The sequence below is a fragment of the Corvus brachyrhynchos genome, unplaced genomic scaffold (genome assembly GCF_000691975.1).
Source record: "Corvus brachyrhynchos isolate BGI_N302 unplaced genomic scaffold, ASM69197v1 scaffold11, whole genome shotgun sequence".
Lineage (NCBI taxonomy): Eukaryota > Metazoa > Chordata > Aves > Passeriformes > Corvidae > Corvus > Corvus brachyrhynchos.
This window is the reverse complement of record NW_008236965.1, coordinates 6,820,746-6,837,336: the sequence shown is the minus strand read 5'-3', so window position 1 is coordinate 6,837,336 and position 16,591 is coordinate 6,820,746. Positions and strand designations below refer to the sequence as shown.

The window sequence follows — 16,591 nt, the reverse complement described above, 5'->3', positions numbered from 1 at the left end:
TTTTATCGTATACCAGGTCTTTCTCTCAGTGTCCAGAATGAATCATGAATGCAGAAAAATACCTATGTAGTCTTGATTTCTGTAGCAAAATACTCCATATCTAGGAACAAACTGTGTGACAATGAATGCAACATCTAAGGAAGTATTGTATTTCTAAATGTTATATATAAGTATATGTGTGGGAGGTGGCTTTGAAATTTAGACTACTCCAGCAGAACAAAAAAGTCTAAAAAAGTCTGTGTAATGCTATTTGCATTCATGCTGTTTCTTTTTTTTTTTTTTTTTTTTTCCTTTTTTTCTTGTTTGTTTTGTTATCACTGTTTTTATCCTTCAGGGAAATTACTACTAAGGAACTGACTTCCATCTTGGTTGTAAAATTGATTATGTTCTACCCCGGAACCATTTAAATTATTTGTGCTAGGGGCCTGAAATAAAATGCTATTATAGGAGGAGAAAATTCTCAAGGCTTCATGTCCTAAGCTAATAACAAGTCCTGTCAAACTAAAGCCTATCCAAACCTTTTAGTCTAAACAAATACTCTGGTTTCAGTTTTGGAAAACATTTTCCATTTGAGCAAAATTGGTTTGGTTGTTAGGTTATTTTTACACAAAAATAGGGACCAGGAAGGTTCCTTTCAAAAGGCAAAATCAATGGAATAAATGACATTAACATGTGCAACTACAGTCTGGTGCATACGACAGTATTAAACATTTTTGCAATAAAAAGCCTTCGGCCTGGAACAGCTCGACTTTCTAAGCTGATAATATTTTAGTGAGAAAACAACTTTAATAATCCCTCTGAACATCATATGCATGCACAAATTATTAGATTAAACTGTCCTAGTTATTTGGTTATTACAAGGCTTCTGCAGGAATCACACCCAAGCCACAGGAAAACACTGATTAAAAAACTCCAAAGCCTAAATACAGCATAATTACCAGAGGGAAATCAGTGATTGAACAATAATATTTAAAATAAATGGCAGTGTTGAAAGGCTTTTCCAAAATGTGTTTTAATAATTGTCTCTGCTAAGCCTTGGAGATAGACAAACGAGTATAAAACATGGGAACTTCTCCTCTGGTTAAAAGACTGTTCACAGCAAGGAGGGCAGAATGAATCAGAGAACCCTATGACTTTCTAGTTTCTGAATTTAACCCCAAGTTAACTTAATTGGATCCTTCTCCCCTATACTCCTATTCCCTCCTTCCTCCCCCTTTGAATGTGTGACCTGGTTTCTCAAATCGATTTGGCCAGTGGGTATTCTTTATCATAATTCCCTTTTCAGTGGGCAAAAATGGATACTTCCAGAGAGTCAGTTCATCCCTATGGCCAATCAACAGCTAAAGCAGATGGGTTGAAATCTCCCATGGAGCTCCCTATCTGTTCAAACGGTGAGCTGAATCCTGTGCCCATCATTCACATGACTGAGGACCTTTCCTCAGACAGCAGCTGTAGCATTATTGCAAATTGAACAGACAGCAAATAACTTAGCAATCAAATAAACTGCTTCTTCATTCTAGCCAGTGAGTGACAATATAGAAGGGGCAATTAAGGCATAGCTCCTTTTCTCCTTTTTGTTGGAACAAAATTCAGGAATTTTGCTTTCTTTTCTGTGCAGCAGAATGGTTCCATTTGAGCTTTACAACCCCTTCTCTTCCCAGCCCTGCTTGTGGCCTACTATACATGTGGGAGGTAGAAGAGATGCACTAATATCCTGTCAGGCTTGGGAAGGCATTTAAGGTGTATTTCCCTCTTCCTTGATGAGTGCCAGTACCACAAAGCTTCCAACAGAAAGATTGGCAAGATTTTGTTTTACTATTCCTGCAGTTACTTTGGCATTTCTTTAAAGGACCCAAGGCTGTCAGTATGTGCTTGGTGGACTCTGAATAAACTCCTGTGCACAGTCCTTGTATGTTCTCATTGTAGCTCCCGAATCATGTTTGACCCACGTTGGAGCTAGATACCTCCCTGCACACAGAAGGAGGGATTCTGGGCATGAGAAGAACTCAGCTGCCCAGAAAATGTTGAACAGTGAAGGACCTACTGAACTTAAGTTATCTCCAGAGCTAAGCAGCAGCTGAACAAGGGCAAAGTGTTTGGACTTAAGCACTTAGATCTTTTCTGTATCTGTGATCAAAGGGATTGGATAGAGAGGAAAGATGAAATAAACACTCCCCTCCAGTTAATTTTTATCCCTTTGTACAGCTATTGGGTGGAAAAGAAAAGAGTAAATACTTAGAACTGGGTTGTTAAGGCCAAGAGGGGAACATCGCTTGAGTTGAGTTGAAAGAAAGAACATACTATGATACAGCAAATTACTTTACAGGCCATTGGACCTAATGCAGCCAGGAGAAATCACCTGCCCTGTAAAAGTGGCTTATTTTCCTCAGGAAAGAGATTGTGAGGTTTTATTGTAGCAATGGAAAATCAGTGCCAATGCACCTGCTGCATGGCAACACCAGTGCCAAGAGGAATGTTGACTTTCAGCCTTTCTGAAGATATATTGAGGAGTACTCAAAAAATAACAGCCCTCAGATAAGAATGCAGAGAGCTTTCCAAGAGCTCAGTAGATCCTCTGTGGAGACCATTCTGTGAAGGAATGGCTGCTGCCAACTGTGCAGGGCAGCTCTGATGGTATTCACTAAGGATAAGAAGATTTTCCTGAGGATGCTTTGTGCACCCCTTCCTCTGGTAAAAGCATATTAGTATTGACTGAATGGCACTGATGGATTTTCATGGGATGTGCATGAAAAGAAAGGTGGTGAGCATATTTGTTGGAGAACCAGGTCCTGCTTGTGGCTTTTTCTATGCTCTTCTGCAGTTATTTGGCAGCTGGGGATGTTAAACAGATGAGGGTTTGTTAGAAACAGCAGGCTCCGTTCTTTTGCTCCCCTCCCACCTTAACACCACTTAATGTAATGTTTGTGCCTAGGACATGTCCTGTGTGAGTAGGACTGAGTGGCTGTGATGCCCTTCCTCCTTGCTGCCCTCACGGTTCAGACTGGGGCTGGACTCCTCTGGCACACAAAGCATGTTAAAAAAGCTGCCTTTAACTTTTAATTTCCACGCTTTAAAGTGTTTTTGTGTAGGAGTTTTCTGCACTTAAGCTTCCTGATGTGCAATCAATCAAAGTCATGGCTGCTGAAATAACATTAGATTCAAGGTACCCTTTAGGCAGAGTAAGTGTTGCAAAATTGACAAATATGTTTACAAAATAAACATTGTATTGACAACTTAAGCAAAAATCTCTTGCAGCTGCATAGGCTGGAACATCTCCCTTGCCCTCCCCCCACCTTACCCATGAGTATGGCCTACTCTGAAAAAAACCTAAGTCTGTTTTAATTTCTCTTCACTTCTTCTTATTATGTCCAAAACCAAGCTGACAGCAGCAGCCAAGAAGGAGTGGGCACTATTATTGCACATTTTTTCCCTGTCTATCTCCCGTTCTCCTCCTGATGTGTCTGACAGTGATACAGATATGCATTTTTTGCAAAATCCCATTTGTAGTATGTCGGTGATACAGAGTCTCCTCAGGAAAATTCTTGTGGGTTTTGGCAGTTCTGTGGAACAGGCAGCAATGTGGATCCACATTGATCTGAACTCTAAAACATGGAGTTACAGATCTGATAGATCTGAACTCTAAAACATGAGTTAAGATTTCATTCAGAGCTCTGCCACTGGCCCCTCCAGAAAACCTGGGCAAGGTGCTTACCATATACACACACCTTAATTTCCCTATTTGTAAAATGGAGCTAAGAATATTTCTCTACATTGCACATACTCATTGAGAAACAGGTGGATTAGCTTCTTTAAGACTCTTCATTAAGATCTTTCAGAAGAAAGAGGCAGAGAAATACTCCTTTTTTGAAATACTTGTAACCTGAAATACTCCTTAGTCTTTGAGTCTCATTAGATGCAATCTATTCTCTGCTAACTTGTGATGTTCCATGCAAAATATTTCTCTAATTTTTTTTTTGTTTGTTTATTTTGTATCTCCACCATAATTGCAAGTGATTAAATGTCAGTTAAAGTGAGAAACATGTACAGGGTTCACCAGCCAGGCAAGGCTGGTGAACCCTGTACTTCCCCACAGCTCTAAATAATGATGGAGCAAGTGCAAGTGAAATTTCTGATGTCTATTAATAAGTTACCAAATTGAAAAATAGCTCTTAAATATAATATGAAGTGTGTCTCTTTGTATTTCTAGCCATGTTTGACTCTCCTCAGAAACTTGATAGTGAGGTTAGAGTTATTAAGAGGGAGGATTTTTCAAAAGATACATTTATTTATGCTGAACATGAATACTGGGTAACACAGCAATACAATCCAGGCTTCTGTACAGGACCAGCAGATCTTTTGATCTAATAGGAGTCAAATCTGTGTAATCTGTGCTGAGTCATAACGGAAATGCAGGTTGTAATGACCACGTGGATATAATGATGTAGGTGTGCAGTCCTACATTTAAGTTAGTTGCAGGAACAGACCCATGTTGTAAGAATATTTAGTGCTGGAAAGAAACCTGGTGGTGAGCTATTACTACCTTAGACTTACCAGTAATGCAAATGCCTAAAGAATGGTTCAAGAAAGACACATGTTCATTTCCAATTATGCAGATAGAATTCCTGGCTCAGGCAGATCATTAAAATCTCCTGAAAAAGTTATAGTTTGACCCTGAGCTTCATGACTTAAAATTCTGACCAATGTGTTTTCTGAGCTTCCTTAGAACTTTCAGAGAGAGAGAGAGACTGGGGGTGGGTTGGGGGGTAACATGACTCACTTCAAAGCTTTGTTCTTCTCCAGCTACTTATGGAACTGACAGGGGGAAAGCTATATAGGTTGTTATTTATATATAGGCTGTTTTCTTCTCTTGCGTAGGCAGACTCGGTTTTGCAGCTTCTTTTAAGTTACACGAGTCAGCTGAGCATGCCAGAATTGCCTGAGAGTCAGAAAAGCTGTTCCATTTTTCCCTTCCTCTCCCACCTCTGACATGAGCTGTGCCCAGCCTGGGGAACCTGGGCTTGTGCAGTGGCTGTGCCAGGTGTCCCCACGATTGGAGGGACAGCAGAAAGCAGCCTCTGGGGCAGCAGGTCTGTGACTTTGTAAGAGGAACAGTCCCACGCCAGGGCTTTGAAGTGGATGTCTTCATCTTCTTCTCACAATGAGATGCCACAAGAGATTAAAAGTTTTAGCTGGACTTAAAAATTACCCATGTTTCATCAGACCATGAATCAAACAAGAAAAGTTTTTGTTTTTTTTTTTTAATGAACAGAAGTCAGAGCAACTAGATAAGACTAAGCAGGAGTGCAAAAGTTCATGCACAGCCCTCCTCCCACCTAGTGTGTCCTCAGCTACAGCCATTCCAATGATTTTAAGTGGCAGAAAACTCAGTTTGGTCCCCCCTGAGCTTTCAGGAAATTGTTTTGTTTATCATCTCTGAGAGTTTCTCAGTACAGTTTCTCCAGATCCCATATCATTTAAGCTTTTGAACCTTCTCTGTCTGAGCAGGATTAGCAGTTCCCCAAGGATGCAGAAGTCTCTCCTCCTTGTAGGTGGTTCAACTTCATCTATTTACTGTTTTACTGACACAGTATGTGACACAAATTAGGAACACACACACAAACACGCACACCAAGAGAAGTAAAAGGACTATACCATTGATTATAATGCCATTCTTGTGGAAAGGATGTAACCCAACAAATCATATGCAAGACCCTTTCAAATAAAGTTGCAAATAGAAATAAGAAAATCAGAAATTGTCTGGTGCTTACTTCCTGCAGAGATGAGCAATCTTCAGCGTGAATCTTCACCGAGCAGTGGTGATATCCTCAGTAGCTCCCTCCAGGACTGTGATCTCCTCCTGGTTGTCTCCAGCCTTTCCATAAGGTGAACATTCAGCTGTCAGTATCATGAAGTCATTCTGGCAGCAAGATTTTGCTTGCCACAGGACAACAGAGTTCAACAAGCCTTGAGCATGTGGTATCAGGCTGACATGAAAACCATTCCCTTCACTTGTGCTGCAGTGCTTTGAACCTTGAGGGCCATCCAGCAGTCTGTCTGAGAGGTGCCTGTGCTGTCCTTCAAAGAGCTCTCCATCTGTACTCCAGGCTTCTTCTGTCACTGGTACTGAGTGTTGTGGGCACTGCTGGTGCTCTGTGGTGTGTGGCTCCTTGGAGAGTCTCTGGGTACTTTAACTACAGCTGCAGACTGTACAGAACAAACACAGCCACTGTGGCTTTAGAAAAGGGATGAGGAAAAAAGAGCAGTTTATAGGAGTAAACATTGGTCTTCAGGCTAAGCAATCAAATAAACTTCAGAAAACAATTTTCCTGTTATGAAAGTCCCGTACTTAGGCTCAAAATTAAGTTGAGAAGGGAATATAGATGTGCTCCATACATGACACTGCATGGCTAAAAGGCTTCTGCACAAACATCTTTCAGTGGGAAGCAGTGGTGTTCTTAGCTATTGCTTTGATTATATATTTGCACTAAGTTCCCAACTATTGTGACTGAAATGATTTCACTCAGCCTGAGTGAAATGTGTGATGACACTGTTTTGAACAAAGCTCTTGGTATAAGAGTCCTGGAGACAATTTAACCTTACAGAACTCAGGAAGTTCTTAGATTTATAGCTCAGGTGAAAATGAAATCATGTGAAAAACATGATAGCTGCAAACAAAACCTTAGTACAAGGCTCTGCTTGGAAGCAAAGGTTCAGGATTTGGGACAACCAATCTTTAAATCAACAGAATTTTCTTTTTGTCTTTTGAATCGCCAGGGAGACAATTGTGCAGCAGCCCATCACCAAGTTATTACAATAATCAAAATCTACATCAGAAAATGAACATGAAAGGTGACTCTGTCTCTTCTGTGCTTGAGTAGCCTTGTGAGTCCTTGCAGGTGTTCCTGGTGGCTCCACACAAACACAAAAGGGAGCCTACAATGATGTGTTCCTCTGCAGGTTTTTCCTGCTTTTTTTGTTCCAGGGCTGGTCTTCCACGAAGGGATTGAAAGCATAATTTACCTAACAATGTCAATTGGTCAGATATCTCTGTCTGGAAAGGACAGGTAGATCTTGATTAGGAAGTACTACAGAAAAGAGGACAAAAAAATCATTACATTTCAATAAATGTGACTAGGAAAAACAAGGAAGGAGGTACATGCCAGTAGTTTCAAACTGTGCAGGTCTGCTTCTGTCACAAAGCCTGGTGCTCCAGGAGCCCTCAGGCCCAGGAGTTTTCTTCAAAAGAGGTTGAGCAGGTTGATGGTCTGTAGTTGGTTAGTGCGATCCACAGAGTGGGTCAGGCAGATCCTTGGTTGGAAGAGTCCATGGGAAAGTATGGATCACTTGGCTTTCTCCACCATCCCAAGTGAGGTGAAAACCAGAGGTCTGGGCATACAACCTGTGTTTCACCACAGGCAGTGTTGATCCCAGGTCCTGAGCCTACAGGCTCAAGCTAATTTGGGTGTGATAGGTACATTTACATTAATGTGGCAGCTCTGATCCCTTTAGAATATGGGAACTGATTCAGTTAAATTAAAAAAAGAAATCTTTGTGTGAATCTTGCTAAATGCTGCTCTTCATTCCCCTTTATTTGAATTCCATTTCCTTTCCTCTAACCTGCCCTCCTTATCCCATTTTCTTTCTTTCTGTTTATTAATATTCAGATCATCAATTTCTTTCAAGGTACATTTTCACCTTTGCCATATTCTATTATTCCCATTGTACATCCTCTTTCAATTCTGCATTTCCTTAAGTGCTTTACTGTACATGAAATGTGACTCACTCACACTTAAAATTGGAAATGGACCATATTATCCTGCCAGAGCCTATGTTTTATTTGATATCAGCTCAGCTTCAAGATCTGTTTTTACAGATGTTTTTATTTTTCATCTTAAAACATTTTTTCAAAGATAGAAAGAGAAGAAATCGAAAATAAAAAGATAGAAATTTCATGGAGTGTATATACAGATCTATTTATTATACCATTATTGTCAGTTACAAATTGCTTAAATGATCCACATAAAAAGCATTTTTTTCCCCTTCCAGTTTAATCAGATGAAAGAAACAATTCAGAATCCAGAGCCAGAAGATATGCTAAGATAAGAATGATAAGTGGCTCAGGAATAGTAAGTAACTGATCAAGTAATAGTCGAGGAAGAAGGATATAGAGTTACTGAGTAATGTAATGACCCATGCCATTCTCAGTTTTTTTTAGTCTGATCTTATATTTATTATTGATAAGGCAATTTTCTCTGACCAAAGGATTACTTTGATCTACCCATCTCTAATCTAGAGAGACTGGAAGTCATAAAAATAAACAAATGCATTTTCCCACCAGATTGCATTGCTGAACGTCCTAGGAAATCCAGAATTTAGGAGTACAATCTTAGAGAAGAATTGGAAAATTAACTCTCTATTCACAAACAGCAGAGAACAAAAGTGGAAGAAAAAAGCTATATTACCCTAGGCACCCTTTTCTAATTTTAGATTTTTGTTGTTTGGTTCAGTGAATTGGATCACTTTTAGTGGTTCACTTAGTTGTGACTACAATAGGAAATACAGCATAGAGAATGTGTTGTGGAATATTCTGAAGTCACCTGAGATTTAACACAATTTTTATGCTATCCAATGGAGAAATAATACCAGAATATGTATATATTGGTGCACATGTTCTTGGTATTCATCACAGTAGCTATGCTGACATATGCCACTTCTGTGACCCTTACCTGCTTTACTTGGAAGGAAGAGATTTGTTTCTATTGCTGCAAAAATGAAATCCTGACTTGTTATTTGATAACAGTCATGCACGGAGTTAGTTAACTCTTCAAAGGTCAGTGAATAATGCAATTTGGTGCAATTCTTCCTAACTGGATGGCAAAGGCAATAACTGAACCTGCATGGCTGTGGCTGAGCTGAACGAATATTGCTTTTCACCTGAGGCAGTTAAAGAACTTTTGGATCTACAAACAAAAAGTTTTCTAAAACTGAGTTAACAAAAGAAAAAAAAAATTCAGAAAAGCATAATCACAGCAGAAAAGCTGTCCTTACAGAAGTAGGCACTCTGGCTGTGCTCAGATACATACCACACTGAATCTTAAATATAACTGCTTCTTTGGTCAGTATCAGCATTTGACTCTCTTTATGAATTTAATGACATTGTTCAAAGACTCTGCCAGTGGTTCTTGCTAGCAACCATGCAATCTTTCTCATTTTTTTCTCCTAAGTGATTGTTTTTATCCAAGCTTTTATCCACTCAAAAATTTACCACTTAGAGTCCAAGTATTCAAGAGAGCATCTAATAACATTAAAGAAATATTATCTGTTGATTTCACTGGGAAGGAAGAGCCAAAATCTTCTCATTGTAAATGAGACACAAGACTGACTTGTCATCTGTCTGCAAGGGCTGACAGGATATGTTTTTATCCGTGTCTTAATGCGGCCACATATAATTCTCAATTTGCACTGAGCTCAGCTTATATGTGGGGGTGTTTCTGTGTGATAAATGTCTTCCAATTACTTAGCAATAAGAAGCTGCTTCCTTGTAGCAGAGACATCAATCCTTATTTGTCACCTTTGTAAACTGATCACCATGGCTTCACCAATCTGTTGATTACTTTCTTTGGTTCATACACAAGAAACATGACAAATATTGGTATTATTTATGTTATTTCTGCCAATGTGAACTTGCTTTGTTTGCAATCCAAATGAAGGGCACTGAGATATGCTCAGATGGTGGGGCTGTCGTAACCTATGGGGGCTGTGTGAGCACAGAGTCCTAAGGTTTTTGTGGGGCAGGAATATTTCTTCTCCCTTTGACTGTAGAAAGCTTTATTGGAAGTCTGGTTGGTTTTCAAGGGAAAAAAAAAGAAAAATACTTAATCGAATGGTTGTAAGTGCTTATTCAAGACCGATTTCTTGAAAACAGAAGAAGACAAAACATACAAAGTGAGACCAAGGAAAAGAGCAAAGATGTGCAGAATACAAATGGTGAGAAGCTGATGTTTGGTTTTGCAGGTTTATTGCTGGGACAGGTCAAGCACAGACTGTGGGTCTTATTGGCTTCTCTGAAGTCTGACCAAACAATACTGCCTCTGCCCATGACATTGGGTGGGGTGAGGTGCCTCTTGGTCTCTGACACTACTGTAGAGCACATACTTATTGGCCAGCTAAGCCAGAAGCTTTTCACCAAGAGGGCAGAGAGAGGCATCCAGGTTGAAGAGCTGCAAGAACCACAAATTCCTATTTACACATAGTGGGAAGGATGTGGCTGATCTGGGGGGAGTTGTGGTGTCCCCATCCTGTTCCTCCCCAGTGTTTTTCAGGATCAGGGCAATGAGAAAAGTCAGCAGTGCTCTGGTGCATGCCAAAGTACTAATAAATAATGAGCAGAGGAAATTGCATTTTTTCCCTCTCATTTTTTATAGTGTAAATCTGTTTCCACAGGGGGCTAAGGCTCTGTTCAATCTTAGTTGTACTCTACCATTATTTACAAGGCATGAACTCAGCACACTTCTCAGGTGGGGCCACCAGAATCTCCAGTTTCCAAATAATTTAGCATTTCACTTCTATACTTTCTTGTTAACTATTTCTGCAGTGGTCTGAGCTAGACTTGAACTCCTGACATACGAGACATTTCCATTTTATTGTCATTTTAGAGAGAAGTGTTACAACATGCAGTTGACTATCAATGTGCAAAAGTGGGCTTTTGACCGTGGTTACAATTTCAATTAGTGTTACTTGATGCTCAGTGGCAAAGATCAGCCTGTCCCTGCATCATTAATGTATAAGAAAATCTCACAGTTTGCTCCCAAGCTGAGCACCAGCCCCATTATCAGTCCAAATCACAAGCCTTTGTTTTCTCAGCTGTAACGTGCTCGGTTAGAAAAACTGCCTTAAGCTATCACTCAGACTTCTTTTTCTTTGTCTGCAAAATAGTCATACTATTTTTAGGGAAGTTGAGGGCTTTTGAATCACAGCACAAAATGGGTAAGATTGGAAGGGACCACATGGGGTCATCTGGTCCAAGCTCCCTGCTCAAGCAGGATGAAGTGTTACGTCTTGTCTTAAATTTACTGTACAGAAAGAATGAATTGTCAGGAATGGGAAATACAAGGCAACTACAACATTTGATTGCACAGAATGACACATGATGAATGTGCCAATACTTCATATGGCCTTGGAAAAAAACCCCAAGCAGTATTGGCTTCACCAATCTGCTAACTGATTTTGTATTCATGGTATTACATTTTTCAAAGGTAAAAATACGCCATTTGAGAAGAAAGATCAAAATGTGTCAATGACACTACCCATGCTAGAAAGAAATATTTTATTGCTTTTCTAAAGTGGTTTTACTTTATCTGGAAGACAAGTTTACTCCTTTTTTTGGTGATGCTTCATGTAGAATATAGTTAGATGATATAAAGAAATGGCAGTCTCTGGTTGCAGTTATTGCTCTGTCCTCCCTTATTTACATCCAGCAGGATGTACTGTAACACAGTCCTGTGTCACCTGTTAGCCATGTCCTGCAGAGTGTTGGATAATTCCTGCAGTTTCTTGGGGGCCAGCCCCACTCTGAAGTTGGGGAGCATCTTGCTTTCCCTCTTCAGTGGGAGTTGGATGGAACTGGCACAGAGATATCTGTGATAACTCACAAGCCAGGTCTGTATTTTTGGCATCTTGGCCTGGTTAGGACAACAAAGATAGCTATTAGCCCTACTAGTGAATTTTGTTACATGCCTGTGATCACCTCTTCTGGCCCCTGCCTGGGGGGCTCTCTGAACATCTTTGGAAATACCTTAACTCACTGATCTTCTTCAAAGACTTGAAGAAAATTTCCCTTTATCTTTGAAGGGAAAACAAACCATAAATGTTTCCCTTACATTTCCTGGCTTGAATGCAGTCAGTATTTATTTCTGCATCAGCAGTGAGTGGGAGGTTTAGCATCTCATGACTTGGCAGAACCAGCAATAGAAATAGAGCAAAAAATTTTGGATGAATAGTTTATTCACTAAAAAAAGGCAATTTTGGGTGGCTGGAACAACTTGTGAATCCCTGCTGAGTTAGGTGAATACTTTCATATGGAATCTGAATAATAGAGGGAGGATAGGAAATTTTTTTACCCTGTTTAAATTAATTATTTCTTGCTTGTTTCTTGTTTTGTTTTGAAAATTTCCCACTTTTCATTTAAAATAACTTTTGTTTCAGTTTTGATTTAAAATGATACTTTGTTCTATTTCCACCTTTCCAATCTGAAAAATTCTCTGAAACTTTTTTTCCCCAAGAGTTTATTTTAATGCATAGGAGAAGTTAATTTCAAATAAGATTTCATGGTAGCTGGAAATTTTATTCTTTCAAAAAACCTTGCCTAGAATATGGTACTGTGTAAAAACAGAGGTTTGGGGCTTCATATCATGAGTAAAAGATATTTTTTCATAAGATTCCACCTACCAAAATAAGTGGATATATGTCTTTTAACACAAACTGAGTCCCTTTTGCTTCATATTGAAGTTATTTTCACAATGCAGAACCCTGGGAGAGGATGGATGTGTCTTTATTTCCATTTTACACTTGTTTGACAGACTCAGAGAGTTAAAGCAGTTGTCTGGATTCTCATGAGACTGGCATTGTAGCAAAAACAGAGCTCACATTTGGGTTGATTCACAAATGTCAACAAATGGCAACTGCTGAGCTGCAGGACCCATGACCATGTTTTCCCCTGGATTGTCTCCACAAAAGCATTCTTCATTCTAGTGGTGACATACAGCAATGTGCTGAAAGGGGTCCAAGAGTTGTGGGAGAGTCAGGGTGATAAAATAAAAAGAGCTTGAGAGGTAGAAGGTTTAATCCCTGCAAGTCCTTCATGAACAGTGTAATTCTTCTTGTACTTTCATTTCCAGGAACTTCACTGGGATCATTGATGCTACAGCACTGCTGTACAGAGAACAAACTGGTCTTTTTTATATAGTGGGTATGGCCAAATAACAAATGAGGAAAATAATGAAGGGAAAGAAGCAGCTTTGTCAGATTTACTATGCTTAGCCTTACAATACTTGGCTCCTGATGCAGACAACTCTAATTCTGAAAAAGTTCTCTCATTAGCCAGCCCTAAAACATTTACAAAGCATCTGAATAATTGATATAATTTATGGTTTTATTGGTGGGAGCCATTAAATCCCTTCTTCCCAAACAGCATTAGGGAGGAAGCTTGGCAACATGCAGTAAAAAATGGAGCAGCTATTTAAAGAAAGAAAAGGACAAGAAAATCTTATTGAGCTTTCTGAACATGATAATGCTGAAGAAGGCAGAGTTTTCAAATATCCACTTCTATAAGTATTTTATAGTCAATGGAGCCAGTATGCTGTCGGTGTTACAGGCTTTTCAGAGGAAGTTTTACAAGGCCTCTCTTTGAAAAAAAACCCACCTAATTATTCATTTTATACATGCAAGCTTAATAATGTCAACTTGGAATTTGTATTGTTGCTGGATTCTGTGCTGCAAGTGAAATTATGGGAAAGGTGTCAAATGCTCAGGAAACAGTCTCTATTACATAAGGCTTATGTGGGTTTTTTTCTGTTGTTCTGCTCTGCTCTGATTAGGATTACATCAAGGTACTGGCTAGCAGAGATAATTCATAGGCTTTATCTAGCCAAAGTTGGTGTATATCAAGCATACATGCATACCTGAAATAGCCTTCCAGAACTCCAGTCTTGGTCAAAAAGGTGAGACTGGCATTTTTAGGGTACTTTTTATTTGACTATAGTGCAGATATCTACATTCCACTTAGAAGAATTTTGTCCTAAAATTTCTTGTTTCTTAGCATTAATTGAAAAAAAATCCCCACATGCACATAGTGCTTTTTAAGTTAGGTGAGAAAAAACCTCCATCAAAAAATCAGTCTGCACGGTCCTACATGTACCCAGTAGTGACCATGGAGCATGAAGCATGGACATGGTAGTTTGGGAAGCTGGAGATACAGTACTGTTTGATGAGTCCTTACCAAAGCAGATGCTATAAGCCTTTAAGTTGAACAAATATATGAGTTTTCATGCTATACTATGATCTGGGGAAAAAACCCCTAGCTGATACCATTGTTTTTGAGTTTGATGGAAGAACCTCCCTGAGCAATGGATGTGTTTATGCTATCATGATTTACTCAGTTTTGCAGACTCCAGCTTCTGTTAGCATGTCAGAAGATTCCGTATGTTTTCAGGCTTTTAGCAGCACAATTCTGTACATATGGGAGATTCATAGGTAAACTAAATTGATTTGAAAACAAAGGTGTCATCTTTTACTCATTGCAAGATGTTACCATTTATTTACTTTTAATATGGTGCTGGAAGCAATTCCTTTCTGTTTTCTCATTTAAAGCTGTGCCACGGTGTGGCACTGACCAACCAATAGAACAAGCTACGTATCTGCCAAGTATATCATGATTCTCTGATTCCAGCCCAGCAGGCTGGAGTTAAAACAATCCAGCTGGCTCAGCAGCTATATAGATGCCATTTATGGCAGCACAGTGTAAGTGGCAGGATGGCTAACTCAGGGCTTCCTTTATCATTTTGCCTTCCCTGCTTTAAGCCCACCAGGACAGGATTTGCACAGTCAGAAGTGCTGATTCTTCTGACTTCAGCTCCCTGCATTGTGCTGTCTCTGGCAGCACAGTCCAGCTGTTTATGCATGTCTAATACATCTCCTAAGGACATTTGTAAAGGAAAACAAGCTGGCCCTTCAAGGAAAGCAACAAACAATCTAAACTCAGCTGCATTTTATACAAATTACAGTGAATTGATTCCTACTGCGCCTCAGCCTGTGGCACAGAGTGTCTGGGACATTGTTGAGTTTTCTCTGGGTTTCACAGCTGCTCAGTAAAGATGTAACTTGTACAGTTTTTTGTGTGTGGGAGAGTGAACTACTTACCTGCTGTGTATCTAATTGAAAGGCACAGATTCATGGTGTCACCTCAGCCTGCTACATGTCAGCCTATGCGAGCTGTATGCTGGGCATTGCCATGTGGAGCTGCACTATTGCTACTGAAAGGCACTGATGCAGGCTGAATAACAGTGCTTGGCGCCTCCAAAATGTCCTTCTCAGCATTCAGGATCTGCAGAGTGAAGCTCTGTATCCTTTCTGTTGTGTTTTAAATACCAGTTCCTCTGCTCATATTGCTTGCTGAAGCATGTAGTGCAGTATATTCCATTTGACATTAACAGAAGATGTTCTATGGACTTTGAAAAATGATGCTATTCAAGCACGTGGCAAATACAAGCAAAACCCACTGATAGAGGTGTGATTCCTTCCATCATGAAATGGTTGTCTAGCCAGAAGAGGGAGGTCATTTTGAATAGTGTATGCAAAGGGTAGAGGTGCAGTTTTCCAATGTGGAGATTTGGTCTCCTGAATATGAGTATCAGGAACACAACACATCCTTTTCTGCAGCCTTTTCAGACCACTATGTGTTTTGACTGCATTGACGTGTTTGGCCTGCAGGGTATTATTCAAATGTTTATAATATTTCAAGGTTCAGGTACGATCCATTTTGCTTATCTTGATTCATCTGTGTGGGGGTGCCGTGGGTCTCTGCCGAACTGAGGTGACCTTGAGTATCTGAGATATCTGTAGAGGACTGGTTAATATGAGATACTGAAGGTCTGTGCTCTGCTGCATTTGCAAATGGGCACTAGGTACCGAATGTGTCAGTTTGTGATGCTGTTATTTAGACACCTGAGTAAAGCCCTGGGTGCCTCTGCTTGCAGAGGTGTTCTAAGCTCCTCCTCACAGACATGAAGAAGAAGAAACTCTATTTGGGTGTTATTAATCTCATTGTAGAGAAGACATGTAAAACTGTTCACATGCATTGCATCCTAGATATGCCCATTCTTCTTCATTCTTTCGTTTATTTATGTCAAAGTAGTTTATGCAACTAGCTCACATGTACAACGTAGACATTAAGTCAGATCATTGTAATTCCACTCAGGAGGTAATACCAACAACAGAGACAACCTGCTGTTGCCTAATCATAAGATTTCTGCTTAAAAACTGCAAGACTACAAAGAAAGGCAGAGACCAAACACACCTGTGGAGAATGTACCTTTGATGTACATAGTATGTAGCTCATTTAATTGGCTACTGTTTGGCCCAGGGTAATATGATAGAAGTCTTGTAACATTGCAGTGCTGTAATATATCTGATTTTATTGTGGACCAGTCAATTCAAATCAGAATAGATTTTTATTAGAACAGAGGCAGCTGGTATTTGGGTATTTTTAATAGATAATATCTATGAAGATTTATTTTTCTTATAGAGATGTTGGATAAAGGTCAAGCAACTAGGATTGAATATTTAATTGGTAAAGTGGTATCAGCCCATACAATAGAATACCCTGAGTTTACTTTGAAGTTGTGGATACCAAATACAGCGAATTAAACAATATGGTAATTGGTTAATAAAAAATTAAAAAGGTGAAATCTATAAACTTGCTACAATTGTTTTTCAACAGGTATTTTATCACACCTTGTATTTGTATTCTTTTTTCCAAACTTTGGTTGGGACTAAAAGAACATTTGTATTTTGTTAGAGTAATCCTGATCTTTCC

The 16,591-nt window shown here is 39.5% G+C and overlaps 1 protein-coding gene across 6 annotated transcripts in view; it reads left to right on the top strand.

Moving 5' to 3' along the window:
* GLRA2 (glycine receptor alpha 2) overlaps positions 1–16,591 on the top strand; it is a 124,530-nt gene that overhangs the window by 78,693 nt on the left and 29,246 nt on the right. The gene's annotated exons all lie outside the window — the stretch shown is intronic.